General features: G+C 39.3%; 1 protein-coding gene across 2 annotated transcripts in view; it reads right to left on the bottom strand.

The window, feature by feature from the left end:
* Pik3cb (phosphatidylinositol-4,5-bisphosphate 3-kinase catalytic subunit beta) overlaps positions 1 to 24,516 on the bottom strand; it is a 134,636-nt gene extending 110,120 nt beyond the window's left edge. For both annotated transcript variants that reach the window (XM_027933684.3, XM_071615609.1), the window contains exons 1-2: positions 24,328 to 24,516; positions 1,891 to 1,995 (exon numbers count right to left, since the gene is read on the bottom strand). The gene's annotated coding sequence lies outside the window, so the exon portion shown is untranslated. The remainder of the gene's footprint in view (positions 1 to 1,890; positions 1,996 to 24,327) is intronic.
* Between the last annotated feature and the right edge of the window lie 1,528 nt (positions 24,517 to 26,044).

The following is a 26,044-nucleotide window of genomic DNA, read 5'->3' as shown; positions in this document are numbered from 1 at the left end:
TAAAAATTCCTTGATTCATCCTCTCTTCCAATTTTTTAATTTCTAAGCACAAAGACTGTTACTCTTTTATATGAGTTAAGCCCTTTAACCATGTCTTTGATTTTAAACTTCCCTACTTCCTCAAGGTAAGAAATTAATCACTTTCTTTAATATTTAGACTACTGTAATGGATAGGTAAGAAATTAGTCATTTTCTTTAATATTTAGACTACTCTAATGGATCATTCCTTTTAACCTAAAAAGGAATTACACTACTTATTAGTGCTAAAATACCTAGCAAACCAGATAACACCTGGCAGGAAATGTCTATTCTATTAACAGAATAACTAGAGAGAACCACATTATTTATTGTCCAACCCTGTAGAGTTGAGAGTAAAAACTGGCATGAAAAACAGTTGGGCATTAACTGATCTGTAAGAAGCTAAAATCAGTATCAATGGACACCTTAACTACAACTCCAGAGCTTAGAGAAGGTATTGCGATATTCTAAGCACAGAGAACTTACTGGTCTAATAAATGAATTAAAAGGAGCTGTGCATGGTGATGCACACATATAATTCCAGTTACTCAGGAGGTTGAGACAGGAGGATAGAAAGTTTGAGGCCAGCCTGGAGAACTTAGTGAGATCCTGTGTCAAAAGAAAACTTAAGGAGTTGGGGTTGTGGCTCCATGGCAGAGCACTCACCTTAACATACGAGGCCCTGGGTTCGATCCTCAGCACCAATTAAAATAAATAAATAAAATACAGGTATTGTGTTAAACTAAAAAATAAAAAATAAAAAAATTTAAAAAGAAAACTTAAGGGCTGGAGATGGGCTAGGGTTGTAGCTCAGTGGTAGAGCGCTTGTCTAGCACTTGTGAAGCACTGGGTTCAATCCTCAGCACCACATACAAATTAATTAATTAATTAATTTAATAAAGGTATTGTGTCCATATATAACTAAAAATCTTTTTTTAAAGGGGAGGCTGAGGGCTGGGCATGGTGGCTGACACTTGTAATCTCAGCCACCAAACAACAGGGAGACTGAGACAGGAGGATCACAAGTTCAAGGCCAGCCTCCCAAGTTTATTGAGGAGGCCCTAAGCAATTCAGCAAGACCCTGTCTCAAAATTTAAAAAATGAAAAGGGTGGGAATGTAGATCAGTGCTAAAGTGCCCCTGGATTAAATCCCCAGCACCAAAAATAAATAAATAAAAGGGCTGCAGCTCAATGGTAAAAGCACTTGCCTGTATTTATAAGGCACTGAGTTTAATCCTCAGTACTGAAAAAAGAATCAAGAGCTGAAATATTCAAATACATTTTACCATCTCCTCTTTACTCTTTACTCCATTGCAAGTAGATTTTCAGCCACAAGCACCCTCCTGGAATGTCCCCTACTGAGGTCATCAATAACCTCCTCACTATCAAATTCAAAAAATGTTTTCTTCAGTTTCCAATCAACCTCTCTAAAAAGGTTTTCACACTACTTAACCCCTATTTCTATCATGAAGCTCCATTCTTTAACTCTGTGTTAAATAATCCTAAATAATCAGACTATCTTAAAGGAGACCTAGGATTCACCACCACCACCACCTCAAAGATTAGCTAAAAGACTTAGAATCTAGCTGGGTGCAGTGGCACATGCCTATAATCCCAGCAGTTTGGGAAGCTGAGGCAGGAGGATCACAAGTTCAAAGCCAGCCTCTACAAAAGCGAGGCACTAAGCAACTCGGTGAGACCCTGTCTTTAAATAAAATACAAAAATAGGGCTGGGTCGAGTGCCCCTGAGTTCAATCCCCAGTAACCCCCCCAAAAAGAGATTTAGAATCTAACCAATATTCACATTTTCCTTCTTCATTTAACTTCTGAAAAAATAATAGAAGAAATTTAAAATATAAAATTGTCACTTACCTCAAAATAATAGTCCCCATTTTACTCTTTTAGGAAAATAGACAGCATTACTTATTTTTTAAACGTGAAGTTTTCATGGAAGACTTTTTCTGATTAGAAGATACACTACAAAGAAAGGTTGAACAAAAAAAAATTAATCTAAATGGGCAAAATTAAAATTTTACTACTTATATGATATTTAATTCCTTTACAACTCTACACATTTTAAATACAGGCTGAAAAACCAGGTGTGATGACACACACCTGCCTGTAATCCCAGCTACTTAGGAGGCAGAGGCAAAAGGAGCACAAATTCAAGGCCATTCTGGGCAACTCAGTATGACCCTATCTCAAAATAAAATAAAAAGGACTGTGAATATAGATCCATGATAGAGTGCTTGCCTAGAATATTTCAGGCCCTAGGTTCAATCTCCAGTGCTGAAAAAGATAAAATGGGAGAAAATATTTGCAAATCATATCTGATAAAAGACTAATCAATATTCTGGAATATATAAAAATGGGTAAATGTTACAGGCATATAAATTATCACATGCAAAATTATAACACATACCAAATTATATCACCCTCTTAAAGTATACATGTGAGTTGGTTTTAGTATATGCACAGAGTTGTGCAATCATAATCACAATCAATTTTAGAACATTTTCATTACCCTGAACTGGGACCCCTTATACTTCAATAGCTTCTCATTATAAAAATCTTAATATTCGGGATTAAGGATAGAGCTCAGTGGTAGAGCCTTTGTCTATAGCATTTGTGAAGCCCTGGATTAAATATCCTCATAAAATAACAATAAAAATCTGAATATTCAATGATGATATCTGTGCATTTGTATATTTTACATGCTCCACAGTTAATTCTGATTTACAGTCAAGACTGACACTTAGTGCTCAATAAACACTTAGATGAATGGGTGGGTGATAAGGGAATGGATATGTTAAAACAGGGGTTCTTTTTTTTTTTTTAACTCTTTTCACCCCTTTTATTTTTCTGGTGCCAATATATTGTGGACATTCTTTCTTTTTTTTTTTTTTATTTGTTTTAATTAGTTACACATGACAGTACAAAGACCTTGACACATCATACATTTGAATCAGATGGGATATAATATCTCATTTTTCTGAGTATACAGGTAAAACAGGGGTTCTTAAGCTTGGTAATATTAAAATTTTAAGTCATTTTGTGGGGCTGTACTATGTGTTTCTGGAAGGACATTTAACAGTATCTCTGGCCTTAACCCATGAGATGCCAGTAGCATTTCCCCATTTATGACAGTTAAAAAAAAAAAAAAAAAAAGTCTCCTAATATTTCCTAATGTCCCCTGATGACAAAACTGCCCTGGTTGAAAACCCCTTGAGTAGATTAATAAATGCATACACAGATGGATACATGCTTACATGGATGGATATGTGGATGGATGGGTGGATGAAAGGGTGGCTGGAGATGGGTGGATGAAAGGGTGGATGGATTAATGATCGGTTCTCATAAAGCTAACTGAATGTTTTTGTTCCTGAAGTTTTTACTCTGAATACATCCCCCTTGCTCACTGTCCATCAAATAGCATAGCAGAGTAAATATTTGGAACATAAAACAATTGGAAGACTACAGAAATTGAAATTTCAGACACTGACATCATTCTCCAATGTAAAATTGAATTCTAAAGTCTGACCCAAGAAAAAGACTTGATAAATATAGTGACATAAAATAAAACTGATTATGGCAAAAACTATATGTGGTAAATTGTTACTAATTGAAAATTGACAAAAGAATCAAATCTTGATCACAATACCAAGATAAAATAAAATTTTGACCTGGGGTGAGAGGGCAAGAGAAAAGAGACCCCATTCGCTTTAGCATGTTTTCAAGGTTCATCAATGTTGATGTATATATTAGAACATCATTTTTAATAGCTGAATAATATTCAATTGTATGAATAAAACGCCTTTTGTTTATCCACTTATTGACATACATTTAGGTTGTTTCCAACAAATATTATGAATAGTGTTGCTATGTACATCCATGTACAAGTTTTTGTTTTTTATAGCTGAGCGTGGTGGCACACACATAATCCCAGTGACTTGGAAGGCTGAGGCAGCAGGATCACAAGCTTGAGACCAGCCTCAGTGACTTGTTGAGGCCCTAAGCAATTTAGCAAGACTCTGTCTCAAAATTTTTAAAATAATAATAATAATAAAGAGCTGTGAATGTACTTCAATAGTAGAGTACCCTGGGTTTGATCCCCGTTTTTGTTTTTTTTTTTTTAAAAAAGCAAAAGTCTTGTTTTGTAGTACTGGGGATTGAATCCAGGGTGCTCTTTCCAGCCCATTTTATTTTGGTACCAGGGATTGAACTCAGGGGTACTCAACCACTGAGCCACATCCACAACCCTATTTTGTACTTTATTTAGAGACAGGGTCTCACTGAATTGCTTAGTGCCTCACCATTGCCGAGGGGGCTTTGAACTAGTGATCCTCCTGTTTCAGTCTCCCAAGCTGCTGGGATTACAGGCATGTACTACTGCATCCAACCCCAACCCTTCCTATTTTTTATTTTAAGACATGGTCTTGCTCTATTGCTACAACTGTCCTCCTGCATCAGCCTCCCAAGTTGCTGGAATTACAAGGGTACCACCACTCCTGCCCATGTTCAACTTTTTATAAGAACATATGTTGGGATTTAACACTGGTTAGTGCCTAGGAAGATTTGTTGTTCCTGGTGGTGAAATAAAAAGAATTTCAAAAAATATGTTTTTATAGGGAAACTGGCCTTTTCCCTCGTCCCCAATCTTCAAATTGGGATCAAAGCAGAAAGACCTTGGTTGTGAAGTAAAGAAATGTGTTCATAAGACATCTGAAGGAATTTGTACGTGCATGTAATCTATCTTATATATAAATCCCCCCTGCTTGTAGGTGTGGTGTGCCCTCCGTATTGTCTTGGCTACTGCCAGAGGTGCACATGAGTAATAAAAAGTCCAAACCCCTCTCTATTGAGTCTTCCAAATTCTTTGGGATTAGTAAACAATATTATACTGGGGTTTTTGTAGTCCTGGGGATGAGCAACATATACTTTAATTCTCTTAGGTATACACTTTAGAGTAGAATTGCTGGGTCACATGGTAACACTATTGTCTAAGACCACTTGCACTGTTATAACAAAATATCCAGGACTGGGTAATTTACAAATGACAAAAAAATTATGTCTAACAGTTCTGGATGCTGGGAAGTCCAAGATCAAGATACTATTATGTTTGGTGTCCAGTGAGGGTCCATCTCTCATAGATGGTGCCCTCTAAGGAATCCTCTCATTGCAAAAAGGATGGAAGAGTCAGAAGGGCTTGGCTAGCTAGTTCCCTCCAGTCTTTTTCATAAAGTCACTAATTCCATTCATGAGGGCTCCCCCCACACCCACCCAGAACTGAACCCAGGGGCACTCTACTATTCGGTTACATGCTCATCACCTCCTCCTGTCCTAGCCTCTTGAGTTGCTGGGATTACAGGCATGTGCCATCACATCTGGCTAACATCTTATTTTTAGAAGCTATATTTTCAAAATAAATCATTTAGTGAGAAGAGTGACAATATTTCACATTTTTGTAGAGACTGAACCAGAGGTGCTTCACTAAGCTACATCCCCAGTGTTTTAATTTTGGGACAGTCTCCCTAAGTTGTTGAGGCTGGCTTTGAACTTGTGATTCTCCTGCCTCAGCCTCCTGAATCACTGGGATTATAGGTATGTGCTTCCATGACTGACTCCCCATTTCTTTTAGTTTTTTATTTTGATACAGGGCCTCACTAATTTGCCTAGACTAGCTTTAAATTTGTCGTCCAGCTTTAGCCTTGTGAGTAGATGGGATTGCAGACATGGGCAACAAACCCCAACTCTAAATTCTGATATAAAAATAATTCATTTTTTTAGCTGGGTATGGTGGCACATTCCTCTAATTCCAACTACTTGGTAAGGCAGGAGGATAGCAAGTTTTGGGTCAGCCTCAGCAATTTGGCAAGTTCCTACCTCAAAATGAAATGAAAACGACTGGGATGTGTGGTACAGCACCCCTGGGTTCAATCCCCAGTATGCAAAAAAAGATCATTTTTTTAACTTCATTCATTCATTCATTAATACCAGGGATTTCGGGGCTAGGGTTGTGGCTCAGTGGTAGAGCGCTTGCCTAGCATGCACGAGGCACTAGGTTCAATCCTCAGCATCACATAAATGTAAAATAAAGATATTGTGTCCACCTAAAACTAAAAAATAAATATTAAAAAAAAAAAATACCAGGGATTTCACTAAGGGATGCTTTGGCTGAACCACATCCCCAGCCCTTTTTGTGTTTTGAGACAGGGTCTTGCTAAGTTGCTTAGGAGCTCACTAAATTGCTGAGATGGGCCTCAAACTTGTGATCCTCCTGTCTTAGCCTCCTGAGTTGCTGGGATTACAGGCATGGGCCATCATATCTGGCTAACATCTTATTTTTAGAAGCTATATTTTCAAAATAAATCATTTAGTGAGAAGAGTGACAATATTTCACATTTTTGTAATGGCTGCTTAACAGATAATAACAACTATATTATCATCTGTTGAAATATCACAAGTCCTACTGCTGCTGGAAAACTTCAATATCTCCTTGTGAGAGAATGAGAACAACAACAACAAAAGAATAAATAATATCTTAGTATTGTTACAAAGATAGTTTTGACCTTGCAGATCCCTTAAGAAGGAGTTTAGGGACCTGGGATGCCATACTTTGAGAATCAACCACTCCTCTGTTCAGTGTTCCCACAATAACCCAATGAGGCTCTACCATTTGTACTTACCACACCTTATTAGAATTACCTGTCTCTCTAAAAGTTCCCTAAAGTTCATGAGCCTTCTTTAACTTTGAATTCCCAGTGCCTCATACAACATATAACACATATCTTCTCAATAAAATTTCCAATAAATAGTAAATATAGAAAAACATCCACAAACTCTAATATTAAAGGTATATGTGAGCCATGTGCAGTGGCACATGCCTATAATCCCAGCATCTCTGGAGGCTGAGACAGGAGGATCACAAGTTCAAAGCCAGCCTCAGCAACAATGAGGCGCTAAGCAACTCAGTGAGACCCTGTCTCTAAATAAAATACAAAGTAGGGCTGGGGATGTGGCTCAGTGGACAAGTGCCAGAGTTCAATCCCCATTTCCCACCACCCCCCCCCAAAAAAAAGGTATATGTGAATTAAGCAGATTTTCGCATGGCAAATACTTTAACTAATAGAAATGTATAAAAGAAAAGTCTCATGATAAATTGATAGCAATGCCAGAAGTAGAATAAAGAATATATTCAGACCTGGTGTGACAACATAAGATTGGACATTTTCAAAGTTACGCCCTGAGGGAATAAGGAAAGCAGATCCTAAAAATCATCTTAAACTATGAACACCCACTGCTATGTCTTCTGACTAAAAGCATACACCTCTTCTAGGACACAATTGCACTACTGTTTTAAAAATGGTGGGGGAGGGGAGGTAGTGTCAAGGTAAGGAAAGTGCTGCTCACTGATGTCTAAGAAAGAATACAAACAGTTTATCAAATTCATGTATATTTGACATTTCATCAAATAAGATGTTTTTAAATGGAGATGGGGTACATGCCTAGCATATACAAGACCCTAGGTTTGATCCCCAGCACTGAGCATACACACATACAAAAAATTCCTAACTTTAATTGCATTTACTTTCAAATCAATGCCTTCTTACATTTCTGTAAATGAGCCCCACCTTCCCACTCTTCTAAACACTGACATCAATGAAGACAGGGTACACACTTGTCTCTCTTGCTTAATATAACTAGACTAATACCCTGATAATCAACATATCCAGATTTGCTCGTTAGTTAGACAGCTAAAGAAGCACTTGTGAAGAGCTGATGATATGGCTCAGTTGGTAGAGTGCTTGCTTCACATGCACAAGACGACCCTGGGTTCAACCCCTAGCACCACCAAAAAAAAAAAAACACTTGTGACAATGAAGATAAATTCTTTTGCAGTAAGGACCTCAGTGAGACTGGGTCAAGGTGTCATAATTAGAGGATGAGAAGATTGTCAGTTATGGGGGTAAGATTTTACACTGAGCCCATTCAGCTCTACAACTCTAGGGAGGCCACTGCAGCTTTCATGCATTAGAGCTAATGGTCTCCTTCTCTGGTCCTCCATTCTCAATTGTAAATAAAGCTGTAAAATGCAGAGACTGTGTGTCATGATATTCAGAAAGTCTCTGCAGTTTGGAACCTAGGAAAGCCCCTCTCAGTAGAACAAATGTGGCATTCCCAAGGTCCTAATTTTGACCACAGCTCATTGGTGGTTCATACTTTATTGGCAAAGCATTCAGTTATTGCCGTTTATGCTGGTGCATGCCTATAACCCCATCAATTTGGGAGACTGAGGCAGGAGGATCACATGTTCAAGACTAGCCTCAGAACTTAGCAAGACCCTAACTCAAAATAAAAAATAAAAAGGGGGCTGGGGAATGTAGACAATGATTAAGCATTATATTGTATGTTGTCTCTAGGGCTGATTTCTTATAATATACATCTTATTCCCTCCATCAAATTGAGGGCTGGGAAAAGATGGATTTATTTTCTACATATGACATGTGGTTTTGCAATCTGAAGTTAACAGAGCTTCTTATTCACCCCTCAAAAAGTTCCAAAATTTCACTTCACTATTTTTCTTCTAACTATGAAATTTATATCTGAGAAATTTTTTAAAAAGAAAGAAAAGCAAAAATTATTACTTGTCAACAATAATGAAACCCAAAGCCAGATTTGGTGGTGCATGCTATTATCCCAATGACTCAGGAGACTGAAGAAGGCAGCCAGCCTGGGCAATTTAGTAAAACCCAATCTCAGAATTAAAAAAAAAAAAAAAAGACTGGAGATGTAGCTCAGTGGTACAGAGCCCCTGAGATCAACCCTCAGTATGTATGTATATATGTATGTATGTATGTATGTATGAATAAATAAATAAATAAGTAAATAACAAAAGGAAGAAAGGAAAAATGTATCTCTGATGTAAAACATAAAAAACTATAAAATATTTAGGAGAAAAATTTTCTGAGAAACTTGTGATTGGCATTGATGTCCTATCTAAGAATTGAAGGAGATTTTTTTTAAAAAGTCAAAAAATATTACTTATTGACAATAGTAAAAATCTTAGTTAAAAAAAGAAACTCAAATTTTATGGTTAAAAAAAAGAAACTCAAAATCTCTGATATAAAATATAAAATTATAAAACATCTAGGACAAAACTAGGTCACCTTCCAATTGGTTATTAGCTTTCAGACACCACCAAAAATCATGATCCATGGGGGATCAATAGGTAAGATGGACTTCATTAGAATTTAAAACTTTCTCTGCCTATAGACTCTCAAAAACATGCTTTTATCATTTGGTAATTTTTTTTTTTTTTAAATTTTTATTTATTTTTTCAGTTTTCGGCGGACACAACATCTTTGTTTGTATGTGGTGCTGAGGATCGAACCCGGGCCGCACGCATGCCAGGGGAGCGCGCTACTGCTTGAGCCACATCCCCAGCCCCTGGTAATTTTTTTTTTAATATTTATTTTTTTTTTTAGTTTTTCGGCGGACACAACATCTTTGTTTGTATGTGGTGCTGAGGATCGAACCCGGGCCGCACGCATGCCAGGCAAGCGAGCTACTGCTTGAGCCACATCCCCAGCCCCTCGTTTGGTAATTTATAATCAAATCGTTAACTTGCTGGAGAATTACTGTTAAGTTCAATATTTTTCTCTTAAAAAAAAAAAAAAAAACAACTACAGTTTGGGGGCTGGTGTTGTGGCTTAGTGATAAAGAGTGCTTGCCTAGCATGTGTGAGGTGCTGGGTTCAATTCTCAGCACCACATATAAATAAATGAATAAAGGTCCATAAACAACTAAAAAAAATACATATAAATAATTAACAAACAAACAAACAAAAAAAAAACCCACTAAAGTTTGGGTTGGGAGTGTGGCTCACTGGTAGAATGTGTGCCTGACCATACATAGGCCCTGGGTTCAATATCCAGCAACACAAATAAACATAAGTGAAAAAAAAAAAAATTATTCTAATTACACTTTTAGGAAGGACTTAACTTATTCATATGCTAATAATTATTTTTTTCTTTGCATTTTAACTCTTGCCTTTTCTGACTTGGCTTTATATTATTAATATACATATAGGAAGTCTTTTTTTCTATTTGTTAGCTGAATGCTGAAGAAGCCAGTTTTGCTTTTTGCTAACCTTTAAAATTTTATCACCACTGAGGATATAGCTCAGTTAGCAGAGTGCTTGTCTTGCATGCACAAGGCCCTGGGTTCAATTCCCAGGACCACACAAACACACACAAAAGTTTATCACCACTTCGCAACCATGACAATAACAATTGATTCAAGTAAAAAAAAACTAAAACATAAATCAAAGCTGGGCATAATGGCACATGCCTATAATCCCAGCTAATTGGGAGGCAAAGGCAGAAGGATCATAAGTACAAGGATCTGTCTTAAAATAAAGGAATGTAGCTCAATGATAAAGTACCTGTAGGTGCAATCACCAGTACTGGGGTAAGGAGAAATAGATCAATAGATGGTAAAATTGGTGAAAAGTTTGAAAAGATCTTCCCATAGTATAATACTTATTAATCACCAAAGCAAAGCTAATAACTTTTAAGTGAAGAAATTGGGCCAACATGACCTTAAGTGATCAAAGTTAAAATGGCCAATAATAAAGGGAAAAAAAAAGCCAATAATGAAATGAACTACCATCACATTTATGCTGAGGGACATGCAGCATTACTTCTGTGGTGCTCCTGCCAAAAATGCACAATCTGGATCAAATTATGAAGAATAGACAAACATGAATTGAGGGACATTCTATTACATAAATCAACCTGTATTTTCCAAATACATCACAGTTATTAAAGACAAAGAGGGCTGGGGATGTAGCTCAATGATAGAGTGCTTGACTAGAAAAGCTAAGAAACTGCTTCAAATTAAAGGAAATCATAGAAACCTGACACCATATTTACAATGTGATGCTGAACTGGTAGTGGTATCATGAATAATAGTATATATCTGGCAAAAATAGAACATGGACTAGTGTTGTGATGTGTGCTTTGCCATGTTATGATTCTCAGGGGTCTAAGAAAATTGGTATTTTAGTTATGGTAGATTTGACTGTTTTGACAACACTAACTCCATTTTGAGCTTTTTCTTATAACATAAGTTGTGACTGAGCCAAGTGGCTAGCTGATGGTTACCTAGACAACTGAGAACTACAATGATAACTATGTACTGATATCAAATTTTGATAGTTGGTGTCCAAGACTTTTCCCTCTAAACTTGATATCTGAAATCTAAGAAAATATACTTTATGGGACTATAAATGCCCATGCTTTCAGACTGCTGTTTGAGACACATCTCACTCTGATTCTACTCTGTGAGTATTCACTCCCTACTTGGCTCATCTACACATCCCTTATCCTATACATGTCTCTCTCTCCCTCCCTCCCTCCCTCCTCTCAGGCCATATATGGCCTCCTTGTAGTTACTCCAAAATGCCAGGCTGCTTCCCACTAAAAAGCCTTCCAATGTGCAACCCTTCACTTATTTGGGAGTTCTTAGCTATGTTAGGCCCATTAATTTAAAAAGGGATTTTAAAAATAATATTTCCTTAACCATTTAAAATAAAATTTATAGTTAATAGGAGCTAAACATAACTTTAAATAATTACATATCCACACATTATGTAGAGTTCTAACTATAATAAAAAGGACAAATAAAAGGAACATTAATTTATTATAAAAATATTTTCATGCTAATGGTAAATGTTCCAGTACAACTACATTAGAAGTAATAAAATGGTAATCAAATGGTTGCACCAGTACTTAGTTTCTAAATGTGATCGCTACATAGAACAACAGATACATATATCGTCTCGGTGATTAAACAGCACCACCAGCATATGTCATTGGTGACATGAATTTTAGAAAGATAACTCTTGGTAAAGTTCTAAAAAAACAAAGCATAATTGCATAATTTTTCCTTACATTTACTAAGCAGCTCCAGTCTTGGAAAACTGACTATTAAAACCATGCCTCAAGGTATTTTGCTTATACATAAAATCCAGTTAGGTCCTAGGCCAATGGCTCTCAACCTGTGCTATCCATTGAGGTAATTCCTTTGTGGTACTAGGGATTGAACCCAAGGACACCTCATTGAGCTAAAGCCCCAGTCCCTCTTATTTTTATTTTGAGATAGGGTCTTGGTAAATTGCTGAGGCTGGCTACAAACTTGTAATCCTCCTGCCTTAGCTTTCTGAGTACCTGGGATTACAGGTGTGTGCCACCATGCCCAGCTTCTCAGCATCTTTTAAAAGCTCTCTGATTCTAGTGTGCAGCCAGAGTTGAGATTCACTGTTTGAGGCTGAAGTAAATAGGTATTCATCTATATGAAGTCAGGATGGAAGGTCCTGCAGGACACACATCAAGTTGCTAGATTTTGAGATTTGAATGTCCCACAAAGGCCCACGTGTTGCAGACTCAGTCCTCAGCCAAGTGGCTCTATAGGAAGGTGGTAGAACTTTAGAAGATGGTGCCTGTTACAAGAAAGTTGATTCATCAGAGTATATCCTTGAAAGGAATACTGGAAACCTAGCCCCTCCTCCTTTCTCTTTTTTAGCTTCCTGGCCACCAAGAGATGGACAATTTCCTCTGCCACACACTCCAAGCACACTCCTAACACGTTGTGCTCCCACAGGCCCAAAGCAATAGGGTCAATGGGTCACAGAAAGAAACCTACAAAACTGGGAGCCAAAATTAACTTTTGCTACTTAAAAGTTGATTATCTCAGGTATTTGCCACAGTAATAAATGGCTAACATACAAGTACTTTAGCTCAGTACAAAAGACTAACACAAGTCTTTGCTTTACAGGCTGTCCTTCACCTCACTAAGGCTATCATTATGACAACCAAAACTGCCCTGCCTCTTATTTTTGAAACAACCTCTAAAGCTTGTCCCAACACCAGATGAGAATAACTGACCTAACTCATTCATCACTCACATCTCAATTCAAACATCACCTCCTCTGGGAAACCTTCCCTAAACCTGCAGAACAAACTAGGATTTTCTGCTCTATCTTCTCATTATACCATGTACTTTTCATTCATAGCTATCATTATAACTAGTAATTAAATTTACTTTAAGGATTATTTCATTTATACTTATCTACAACTAGAACAGCTATTCTCAAACTTAAGCAAATTATCAGAATCACCTGGAGGACGCTCAAAGTGCCAGATGTGGTGGCACTTTGGTCTCAAAATAAAAAATAAAAAAGGCTGAGGATGTAGTTCAGTGGAAGAGTGTTCCTGGGTTCAATCCCCCACTTTTTAACTTACTTAAAAAGTAAGTTAATGGCTATATGACTGGAAGATTGCTGTCTTCAAATACACAGGTATTATAAAATAAGGGTGGTGGTTATTATACCGGGAAACACAACACTTTAAATGTATATATTCCTTTTCTTTAAAAAAAAAAATTTTAAAGTTGTAGATGGACACAGTACCTTTATTTTATATATTTATTTTTTGTATGTGGTGCTGAGGAGCGAAACCCAGTGCCTCACAAATGCTAGGCAAGCGCTCTACCATTGAGCCACAACCCCAGCCCACATATAGTACTTTTCCACTTTCAGAACTTAAGACAAAGAAAAGTATGAGCTGGGCGCAGTGGCACACTCCTGTAATCTCAGTGACTTGGGAGGCTGAGGCAGGAGGATCATGAGTTCAAAGCCAACCTCAGCAACTTAGTGAGGCTTTAAGCAACTCAGTGAGACCCTGTCTCTAAATAAAATATTAAAAAGGGCTAGAGATGTAGCTCAGTGGTTCAGTCCCTGGTACCAAAAACAAAAAAGGATGAGATGATCAATAGAAAGCAAAAATTCTAGAGTTAGACAAATCTAGGTTTGAAACCTGACTTAAAAACTGTGCCACTTGGCATGTTAACTTCCTATAACTTCAGTTTGCTCCTTTCTCTCCTCCCAAACCCCTCTCTTTCCCATAGTACTAGGGATCAAACCCAGGAGTAGTCTATCTCAGAGCTATACCTAAAGTCCTTTTTATTTTAAGACAGGATCTTGCCGAATTGCTGAGGCTAGCCTTGAACTTGTGATCCTCCTGCCTCAGCCTAGGAGTGACTGCTCTTACAGACATGCACCACTATATCCAGTTTCCCTATCTCTTAAGGGGGAATATCATTAATACCTTCCTTAGAGAGTTGTTATGAAAATAAAGTAACAGAGAGAGCACTTAGCATAGCCTGCCACATAAGTAAACACCCAATAAATGTTTCCCATTGTTAGTCTGCCTGATTTTATATACAGTAAGATACCCAGGGGAGTTTTCCTAATAAACTATTTTTTCTAATAGCCTTTCTAATAAGCTATATTGATGACCACAACTTTAAATGGTAAATGAATATAAAAGAAAGATGGAGACAATACACAAAATACAACAGAATTAAATAAATCACCAATTCAAAAATAATTATCTGGGACTCAAGAAGACAGTGAATTCTTCCCAAGTTATAAGTGAAATAATTTTTGCTAGTTGGAAAATATTATAGAGCTATAAAGGAATATATAACATATGATTAGCTTAGGGCTTGAAAATGATGAACACATGGCAATTAAAAGCAGACAAGTATAATTACTGTTCCATCAACAAGTTACAAGAACATCAGACACTCCTTGCAGGCAGAACAAGGATCCAAAACCCAAAATCTCCTCTGTTAGAAAACACATTAATACTAGAATGTGTGTAGCTTATATCACAAGAATTAAGACAACTAAAATGAATGCAGTGGTGGACACCTGTAATCCCAGAAGTTTAGGAGGCTGAAGCAGAAGGATCTCAGGTTCTAAGCCAGCCTCAGCAATTTAGTGAGACTCTCTCGCAAAATAAAAAATAAAAAGGGCTAGGAATGTAGCTGAGTGGTTAAACACCCCTGCATTCAATCCCTCAGTACAAAGAAAAGAAAAAAAAAAAAAGAGGAGGAGGAGTAGGAGGAGTTAAGGCAACTAATGATTCCCAAAGAAAGAATGAAATTTCCACAATTATATAAGTGGAAAAAACAACAATAAAATAATTCCAACTGACCCAAACTTGCCTGTTTCCTTAGGCTCACATCATAATGCATAAACTAAACACATTAGGAGAATTTCATCTAGTTCTCCTCAGGAGTTCCCCCTCAAAATTATCAATGAAGCTGGGTGCGATGGCTCATGCCTATAAACCCAGTGACCCAGGAAGCTGGGCAAGAGAATTGCAAATTCTAGGCAAGCCTCAGCAACATAGCAAGGCCCTAAACAACTTAGTGAGACCCTGTCGCAAAATAAAAAATTAAAAGGTCTGGGGGATGTGGCTCAGTGGTAAAGTGCCTCTAGGTTAAACCCCCCAATACTCAAAACAAAAAAAAAATTATATGGAATGAATCTTAATTAAGGGGCATGTTATCTGTACAGCTCATAAATATGGAACCTAACTTTTGAAAATATGCAACCACAAAAACATGCTTTATTTTTACTTTTTTGATACTGGGGATTGAACCCAGCCAGATGTGCTCTACCACTGAGCCACATCCTCAGCCCTTTTTATGTTTTATTTTAAGACAAGGTCTCACTAAGTAGCTTAGGGCCTTGCTAAATTGTTGAGGCTAGCCTCAAACTTGAGATCCTCCTGCTTTAGCCTCCTAAGCAGCTGGGATTGTAGGCGTGCTCCACTATAACCAGCAAATACATGTTTTAAATAATTACATTTTTGTTCACATAACAGAAGCAATTTGAAATGGTTTATAAAAATGAAGAAAATGCTCAATTTAATAGAATCTAAATACAAAACCTATATTAAATCAGTAGTTCAAGAATACATAATTTTATGGGTCTAGGGGTGTGGCCCAGTGGTATCACCACTTGCCTTGAATGCTTGAAGCCTTGGGTTGGGTCCCCAGGACTATTTGTGCACACGCACACACAGAAGAACATAAAAGAATAACTGAAATTATATTTCAATAATTTAGTAGAAATTAATTACTGTGCTATCATGTTTAAGTAATTGGAGATAGTAGTAAACTAGATACAAATACTGAGCATCTCCTATTTCAAATGGCAGGCCTTCAAGTTATTTCCTAAGAAAATTGTTAATAGGCTATTTTAAATAATCTGAAATTTTTAAAAACCCTCCTCCAAGTTGAGTTGAATTTATAACTCTGATAGTATGAAATGTTGATTTAGATCACAAAAGTTCAATTATTTGAAGAAGTAAAGTACAATATGTCAAAATGGAGTTTGACCTCTTGTTGACAGTCACTTCAAATTCCTTACAGTGGCTCAGCAGGTAAGGAATTCATGGAATTCAGGTCTTCAAGGTCTAACAAACATTGCAGTGAAACCACCCAGGCAGCACCAAATTATGTGGGCAAAGCTGGTTGATCATCTAACTCCTTAGATCCTTTCCACTTTATCTCTACTTTACAACTCTGCTACTTCTAAATAACAGGATGAGTACAATTAGTTAATATTATAAATTATTATTAGAAATGTGCAATTAGTAAATATTATAAATTAGTCATTATAAATGCAAGGACAAATTGTGGTCAGGAATGTTTAAACCGTAGTTTAAAATAAAGCTTTTGGATTACCCATGGATTTCTTTTAATCCACATAATCCTCCTGTTGCAGGCAGGGATAATCAGGATCACATTTCCCTTGAAGGCAAATGAGCACTTGCCTGGTGGTCTCCCAAATGGTTGGAGCACCAGAAAAACCAAACTACAGGGTCAGGGATGCTTCGGTCCCCGGATTTACACCAGAGAGGATTTGGAGCTGCAAACCTAGCTCTAGCAATATCAGAAAATAGGGAACTGTCCAGATTAGCATCCTTGATTTCAGAAGTAAACTCCCAATTAAAAAGCCAAATAGCTAGAATGTGGAACCAACCTAGATGCCCTTCAATAGATGAATGGATTAAAAAATGTGGCATTTATACACAATGGAATATTACTCAGCACTAAAAAATAATAAAATCATGGCATTTGCAGGCAAATGGATGGCATTAGAGCAGATTATGCTAAGTGAACTTAGCCAATCCCTAAAAAACAAATGCCGAATGCTTCTCTGATATAAGGGGGTGACTCAAAATGGGATAGGGAGGAAGAGCATGAGAAGACTACCACTAAATAGGGAAGAGAGGTGGGAGGGAAAAAGAGGGAGAAGGGGAGTTGCACAGAAGATGGAAGGAGAACCTCATTGTTATACAGAATACATATATGATGTTGTAATGAGAAAAAGAAAAAAAAAGTGTGACACATTAGATTGGATAGAGAGAAAGGATGGGAGAGGAGGGGAGGATAGGAAGGGCAGCAGAATAGACAATATGATTGATGTATGTACATTCCATGTATATATTATATATCAAAATGCATTCTATTGTCACGTATGACTAAAAAATAAATAAATAAAAATTAAAAAAAAAAAAAGCCAACCTCGGGCTGGGGTTGTGGCTCAGCAGTAGAACATTCACCCTGCATACACAAGGCCCTGGGTTTGATACTCAGCACTACATAAAAATAAAGGTATAGCATCCAACTACAACTAAAAATAAATATTAAAAAAAAAAAAAGCTGGGGCTGGGGATGTGGCTCAAGGGGTAGCGCGCTCGCCTGGCATGCGTGCGGCCCGGGTTTGATCCTCAGCACCACATACAAACAAAGATGTTGTGTCCGCCGAAAACTAAAAAATAAATATTAAAAAAAAAATTCTCTCTCTCTCTTTCTCTTTCTCTCTCTCTCTCTCTCTCTTAAAAAAAAAAAAAAGCCAACCTCAGGTTATCTGCTAAATATTCAAGGAATTACTATAAAGAAATAAGAGCCTGTAACACCAGCTACTTGAGGCTAAGGCAGAAGGATCAAAAGTTGGAGGCCAGCTTTGGCACTTTAGCAAGAGTTTGCCTCAAAATAAAAAATAAAAAGGGTTTGGGATATAGCTTAGTATTGTAAAGCATCTCTGGGTTCAATCCCCAGTACGGGAGGAGCGGGGGACGACAAGTTAAAGAGAGCTAGAAGTTTAAAGCTATGCTAAAGGGTAAAACTAGTCCCAATAGCTGGAAGACAAGAACACTACCTTAATGAGAAAGCAGAGATCTCCTTTTAGGCCAGGTACAATAGGGCATGCCTAAAATCCCAGTGGTTCAATAGGCTGAGGCAACATGATTGCAAGTTCAAAGCCAACCTCAGCAACTTAGTGAGACCTAAAGCAATTTAATGAGACCCTGTCTTAAAATTTAAAAAATTAAAAAGGGCTTGGGATGTGGCTCAGTGCCTAGGTTCCATCCTTGATACTGAGGGTAAGGGGGAAGAAACCTCCTCTTTGGAAAAGGATAATTGCTTCTCTCATAAGGTCTGACTACCACATACTCATAGACGCTCCTCAGAAAAAGAGCCCACACAAACCAGGAAATGGAAAGGAGACAAGGAAAAAAGCCCAAGTGCCAAAATATGGGATAGAGGTGAGAGATAAGAGGTGGAAGGGGGGAAAACATAGAAGGGACTTTGTCCCATACAAGTTTGAAAATCTATGATAGTCTCCCTTATGTTTCTTTTCTTCTCTTGTACTTAGTATTCCATTAAGTACTGTTCTCCTGTCTAAATTTGTTCCTCCAATGTATTTTCCCCCCATATTTCTATTTTGACAATAAAATTACATATTTCTGATTTTTCTGAACCCTTCTTTGTTCATAGAGGCTAGATAACTTTCAGGGATACAGACTTGGTCTCAGGGAGGGAGAAAATCTGCAATTCTATGTCTCATTATACAATCCATGAAAAGCTCTCAAATAAGAAGTCAATAGAAACCAAATAATGATGATTTACCCCCAAGATATAATAACTCCAAATCAAATGGTTAAGAGGATATATACATACACCTACATTGGTGTGTGCATACACACACAGGTATGTAATGGAAGGTTCTCAGATTCAAAAAATAAACTAACTTGGGCACAGTGGTACACACCTGGAATCCCAGCAGATTAGGAGGCTGAGGCAGGAGGATCCCAAATTCAAGACCAGCCTCAACAACTTAAAAAGGCCCTAAGCAACCTGGCCAGACCCTTTCTTAAAAAAAAAAAAAAAAAGGGCTGGGGATGTGACTCAGTGAATAAGTGCCCCTGGGTTCAATCCCTGGTACCAAAAAAATAATAAATGTCTAATTGAAATGAAAAACAATTCAATTATCTGTTGAAATATTAAATAAGATTGTACTGCAGAATTAAATAAGATTGTACTGCAAAATAAAACTAGCACATCCTAGAATCAATTCCCTCTAATCAAGACCAAAACTCAATGCCTCCCCAAAACAAAACAGGGCAAGGGATGTAGCTCAGTGATATAATGCTTACCTAGCATATGGGAGGCCCTAGATTTGATTTCCCAGATGGGAAACAAATAAAAACAAGATGGGAGAGCTGTTCTTTGGTTCATTTTTTCAAAAATACTAGTGATTCAGTACACAATGAATAAAATTCACATTTTTAAAAAAACATTCTTAGCTATAGACAGACACAATACATTTGTTTTATTTATTTATTTTTATGTGGTACTAAGGATGAAACCCAGAGTCTCACACATGCAAGGCAAGTGTTCTACCACTGAGCTACAACCCCAGCCCTTGCATTTGTTTTTCTTATTAATGATTTAATGTCTGAATGCTTAGTCTTATCAGAGGTAAACACCTTCCTTACTGAAGATCTAGCTGGATGTGATGGTACATGTCTATAATCTCAGCAACTGCAAGTTCAAAGCCAGCTTCTGCAATTTAGTGAGACCCTGTCTCAAAATAAAACATAAAAAAAGGGCTAGGGATGTGGCTCAGTGGCTAAGCACCCCTGCTGGGTTCAATCCTGGTACCAAAAAAAAAAAAAAAATCCCTTAAGGGAGTTAAAAATACTTAATTTAAGAAAAGACTAACTCCAGGCTTTTTGCTTATTTCCTATTACACAAACATGGAATTTAAAAAAAAAAAGTAAACTGTTTTCGAGACATGTTAAACTTGGAATCAGAAGATTTTATAATTCATCTTATTCCTAAAAAATGTTCCAGTAACTGTTCTGATTCCTGGGAATACCAAAGGCAAGATAGGCAAGGTCCCTGTCATCGTGAAGTTTGTATTATGTTGAAGGGAAAAAAAAAAAAAACCCTTAACATAAACAAATGAGCAAGAAAATTAGCTGAAGTAAATTTTGGATTTTCTTGGCACCATGAGAAGCCATTGAGGTAGGAGAATGATCAAAGATCACTTGGATTGCTATGTGAAAATTGAAAGAAGACCAGAGGTGAAGAGACCAGTAAAGAAATTACTATCCGGAGCTCAATGTGCACTGGCGCACACCTATAATCTGGGATTGCAACTATTTAGAAAGGCTGAAGCCAGAGGATCACAAGTTTGAAACCAGGCTGGCAATTTAACAAGATCCTGTCTCAAAGGCAGGGGTTGGGACTGAGGATATAGCTCAGAAGTAGAATGCTCCTGCATTCAGTCTTCAATTCCCAGTACCACAAGAAAAAAAAATAATAATAATAACTACCCAGGAAGAACTGGAGTGGTGGTGATACAAATAGTATGTAGTAAATGTATTCAAAACACACCATGAAAGTAAACTAATAGGATTTTCTGAAGGACTTGTTATGTTTGGTGTGGAGTAGCAGTGAGACAAAAAGATAAAATAAAGATGACCACTAGATTAAGCAGGGTGAGGAATGGGGCAGGAATGCATTTAGGAAATGAATAGGTTGAGGAATGGAAATCCAGAGCTGCATTTGAACATGTTACTTTGTGTGTATGGTAGGGGGTAACTGAGGATAGAACCCAGGACTTCCTGTATGCTAGACAAGTGCTCCTCTACTGAGCAACATCACCAGTCCTGAACATGTTATATTTAAGGTATCAATAAACAGAAGCCAGGTGTGGGGACACAAACCTGTAATCCAAGCTATTCAGGAAACTGAGGCAGGAGGATTGCAAGATGAAGGCCAGCATGGGCAATTCATCCAGACCTTATCTAAAATAAAATTTTTCTAAAAGGTTGAAGATGATAGAGCACTAGCAGGAAGCACTGGGTGGGTTCAATCCCCAGTATCTATCTATCTATCTATCTCTCTCTCTCTCCCACACATACACACACACAAACACAGACTGGGGATGTAACTCAATGGTGGAAGGCTTGCCTAGGAAACATAAGACCCTGAGTCCCAAGTTCAATCAGGTATGGTGGTGCACACCTGTAATTCTAACTCCTCAAAACTGAAGCAAAAATATCACAAGGTGGAGGCCACTTTGGGCAACTTAATAAGACTCTATCTCAAAATAAAAAATTAAAAACAACTGGGGATGTAGCTCAATGGTAGAGCATGCCTGGGGTCAATCCCATGTACCAAAAAAAAAAAAAAAAAGCAGGTAGAAGTTTGAAGTTCAGTACTTTTTAGGAAATTTGAAGGCTCTTTTTATATTATTTGATTCTTTAGTCATTCACCACCACCACCCCCACCACCACTCCTGCAATCCCAGCAACTTTGAAAGCTACAGGTTTGAGGCCAGCCTCTGTACTTAGGGAGACCTTGTCTCAAAAAAAAACAAGCAAACCAAAAGGGGTGGCAGGGTGGGCGGGAATGTAGCTCAGTAGTAGAATATCTCTAGAGTATCTCTATTTTACAAAAAATAAAATAAGGCTTAGGGGCTGGGGTTGTGGCTCAGTGGTACAAGTGCTTGCCTAGCATATTCGAGGCAAGATTATAAATTCTGAGATGGGTGGCACATGTGGCACATGCCTGTAATCCCAGTGGTTTGGGAGGTTGAGGCAGGATTGTGAATTCAAAGCCAGCCTCAGCAACTTAGTGAGGCCCTGAGCAATTCAGTAAGACCTTGTCTCTAAATAAAATATTTAAAAAGGCTGGTGTTGTGGCTCAGTGGTACAAGTGCTTGCCTAGCACATTCGAGGCAAGATGTAAATTCTGAGCTGGGTGGCACATATGGCACATGCCTGTAATCCCAGTGGTTTGGGAGGTTGAGGTAGGATTGTGAATTCAAAGCCAGCCTCAGCAACTTAGTGAGGCCCTGAGCAATTCAGTAAGACTTGTCTCTAAATAAAATATAAAAAAGGGCTGGGGATGTGGCTCAGTAGTTAAGCGCCCCTGGATTCAATTCTTGGTACCAAAAAAAAAATGTAAATTCTGACCCCCACCCTTTTCAGAGTGGCTAGCTGTGGTGCTACCATTGGGTTCAGCAATCTAAATTTGACAATAGGGAAGATCTCAAAGAAGAATATAATTCAGGCTGCAGGGTTCATTTTAAATTTTTTTCATATAATTTATTAATATTCACAAAACAAGTTGGAGCAAAAACTTATAAAAGTCCCGAGTCTGTCAACAACAACAACAAAAGGCAGGAAGTGGTGCTAGGGGTTGTGTAGTTCAGTGGTAGAATTTGTGCATAGCATGTACAATATTGGAGTTCAATCCTTAACACACATATACAGGAAAGACAAGCAAGAGAGGTGGGAAATATCAATAAATCAAAACCCAACTGGATTATCTCCTAAAAATAAAAAAATAATAATAATAAACCCTCTCAAGGTGGAATATCTTAGTCAAAGTGTGAATCGGAGGTGTAAGGAAAAGATTTTTGTTTCTTAAATCATTTTGCTTTGGGTGAATACAATTCCAATTTCAGGGCTGGGGATGTGGCTCAGTGGCAGAGCACTTGCCTTACTTGAATAAGGTGCTAGGTTAGGTCCCCAGCGCATAAAACAAACACAATCCCACCCCCTGCCTTCCTTTCTTGATACTCAGGGGCACTTTACCACTGAGCTACATTCCCTTTTTATTTCTTGAGACAGGGTCCCACTAAATTGCTGAAGCTGGCCTCTAACTTGAAATTGTCTTGTCTCCACCTGCCAGACTGCTGGGGTTTACAGGCCAGAGCCACAACTCCAGCACAATTCCTTTCTTAAGCCTTAAGATTTTTACTTTATTTCATACTTGGGTTCTAAAACTAGGTTCAGATCCTTATCCTGACAACCCTTTCCTATGCTACATTATTACCACTTACACAGTTCTGCTTTTACCATAAAAGCTAACAACGTAACCTAAAAATCCCCAAATGATTAACAAACTGCTGAGAACTGACTCGTTGGAGATGATTTTATTAGGAATCATATGTCCAAACATCCATTCAGTGCTTCAAAATAAGTACTCTTATAATTTAATTATGACTTCACCAGACAGTAACACTGCCCACAATGATGTTTACAAAAGCACTTGTCACTCCCTTCGGATGTAGCAATGCAGAAAAAGAAGGCTGTTTCCATACTCTTCCTGTGTTTATATTCTGTAACAAGTGACAAGAGTTTAAGTGTCTCTTAAGATTATTTAAACAGCAAAGCACTTAAAGTTTATGTGTCCCACCATCTTCCATCCTAAGCAAATCCTGAATTCACCTGGTTTCCTTACAGCAGCAGTTTCTACTCGGTTTCTAAGACAGGTTTCCAAGCCACCTTTTCCAAGAGACTACTGACTCTTGGAAGAGACCACAGAATTCTACTTCGGCCACTAAGATAACAGGCTCCAGCATTAAGCAACTCCAGTTGAGGTTACTGCAGCACTAGAGCAGTTCGGAAGTAAATGTGCCCCCAAACGCAAACCCGCTGCCAAGAACTGGCAATTGCTAACAAGAGATGCTGCAGCAGGACTCTCCTAACAGCTACCATTCACCGAGCCATTACTGTTGGGTTATGCCTCCCCCTCGACAATCTAACAAGTCCATATTATTATTCTCAATTAGGAAATCAGGACATTTGGCCCCAGGTCCCAGGACCCGTCCGTGGCGACGCTGCGATTCTAAAACACGTCCCGTCCGGAACCCCCGAGTCCAGGATCCCCGCCCCTAAAATACACTTCTGCGCAAAAAGGCACCTGAGGGTCGGGAAGCTCCGGATGTGTCCGCAGAGACGCAAGGGACCCGTACCGCGCCACTCCGCACCCGCGCCCCTCAGGAGCGGGGCCGAAAGCGCCCGCGGCCCGGGCGCCCGGCCGCGTCTCCACCGCCCGGAGGCCTGGGGGCGCCGCACACCTTGGAGAGCCCCGGGCGGGCCGCAGCCTACCGAGGCGTCCCCGCCGGCTGGCGGGCGGGTGTTCTCCGCGCGGGCAGGAAGCGCGGCGCTGGCACCAGAGTCGCCAGAGCCACAGGCAGCGCAGCAGGAGCGACTCTCCGGCCCGCGCGGGGGCACCTCAGCCGGCCGCCGCAACCCTGCCACCCCTCAGCCGCGCCGCATCCGGGTCCCGTGCCGCCGCGCTCACCTGCCCGGGGCTCCGCCACCGCCGGCTCCCGCTCCCGGTGCGCGGTCAGCAGCCCAAGCCGCCGCGACCTCCTCGTTCCGGCGCTCCCATCTCGGCTCCTTTCAGTCAGCTCCCGCCTGCCCAGCGCAGATCTACACCCGCCTGCCGCCCACTGCCATGGCCCGCTCCGCAGCAGCAGCAGCCGCACCGCCCCACAGAGCACGCGCGCGCCGCCGCCGTGCCCGCGCGTGCGCGTGCGCGCGCGCTCGCCTCCCAAGCTGGCCTCCCGGCAGCCCCCGCCCGGCGCGCGGCGCTCAGGCCAATCCCGGGCGCCGCGGGAGGGAGGCGCACCGCCGGCCGCCTCCGCGTCTGTCCGCAGGGCTGACTGGCTGCTGCGCCACCTCTCTGCGGCTCACGGCGGACTGCGGTATGCAGAGCCCCGACAAGCCGCCTTTTGGAGAGACCCAGCCCATGCCCTGGCCTTGGTAGCCCCTTCCCCAGAGACCCTTCTGCTTCTAGGCTCTTCGCTGGCCTCTTCCCAGCCCTTCTCCCCAGTCTTGTTCGTTCTGCTGATGCAGAACGGACTTCTTGGTTCTTGAATACTAGACTTTGCTTCTCCACCTCCCTCCACCCCTCTCTGTTTGTCACTCCATTTCTGGGGATGAGGGGCGCTAGGTGGGCTGCTTCACAGCTGACCGTTCAGTCTCTGTACTGTGAATAGTCATTTAAAGGGAATGGTGCAGCCTTTCCAGCCCAAGATTCTTTTTCTGTGTTCCTATTTTGCGATAACACCACCTAACTATTCGTTTGCAGCGCCTTACACTTTACCCAACCCTTTTGCCTGTCTTATCTCCCTGTTGTGCCTTTGACCACAACCAGGAAATTGCATAGTCCTTTCTTCAGTAAGACACTTGAAATTTTAACATATTGTAAAGCCACTGCGTTATAGCTATTGCAGCCTAATGCTACAATAATACCTCAAGCGAACAGTCTGGGATAGAATCTAGAAGTAGAACTTAATATAAAGCAAAGGTGACAAGTTAGTTCAGTGATGAAAGAATAGTTTGATAAATGATCATAGTTTTAACTCACTCTCCACTCACAATAATTCAAAGCAAGATCTATGCCATATTCAAAAATAAATTCCAGAAGAATTAAAGATACAAAATTTTTCAAAACAGGCTAAGGATATAGCTCAGTGGTAGAGTGTTTGTTTAGCATGTCTGAGGCCCTGGGTTTGATCCCCAGTGTGTGTGTGTGTGTGTGTGTGTGTGCCCACGCATGCACACATGCACACACACACACGCACACTGCATAACAAAAACTTAAGAGGAAATTTTTGAAAGGATAGTAATATAACTTCAGTGAGGCGGAAACTTGAAGCAAGACAGGAAGCCCAGAATCATTAAAGAAAAAAATAAAAACATTTGTCTACATAAATATGACATCAGAGTAAGTTTTTTAAAGAAGAAAAAAAAAAACAGTAGATGGAATAGAACTGGACATAACATGGCAAACACATTGTTTCTCTGGCATAAAAGGGAGTTTCTATAAATGAACTTTTTAAAAACCAAATAATGTTTTAAAAGTACAGGTGAAGTATACAAATAGAGGGTTAATGGAAGAGAAAATCCAAATGGTCATTGGAAAAAGATGCTTAATTTCAGGAATAGTTATGGGAAAGCAAATTAAAAACATCCATTTTTCACTCATCAGATTGGCAAACCTTAACAAGAAT

Source organism: Marmota flaviventris, chromosome 8 (assembly GCF_047511675.1).
Source record: "Marmota flaviventris isolate mMarFla1 chromosome 8, mMarFla1.hap1, whole genome shotgun sequence".
NCBI classification, from domain to species: Eukaryota; Metazoa; Chordata; class Mammalia; order Rodentia; family Sciuridae; genus Marmota; species Marmota flaviventris.
This window is presented reverse-complemented; position numbering and strand designations above follow the sequence as displayed.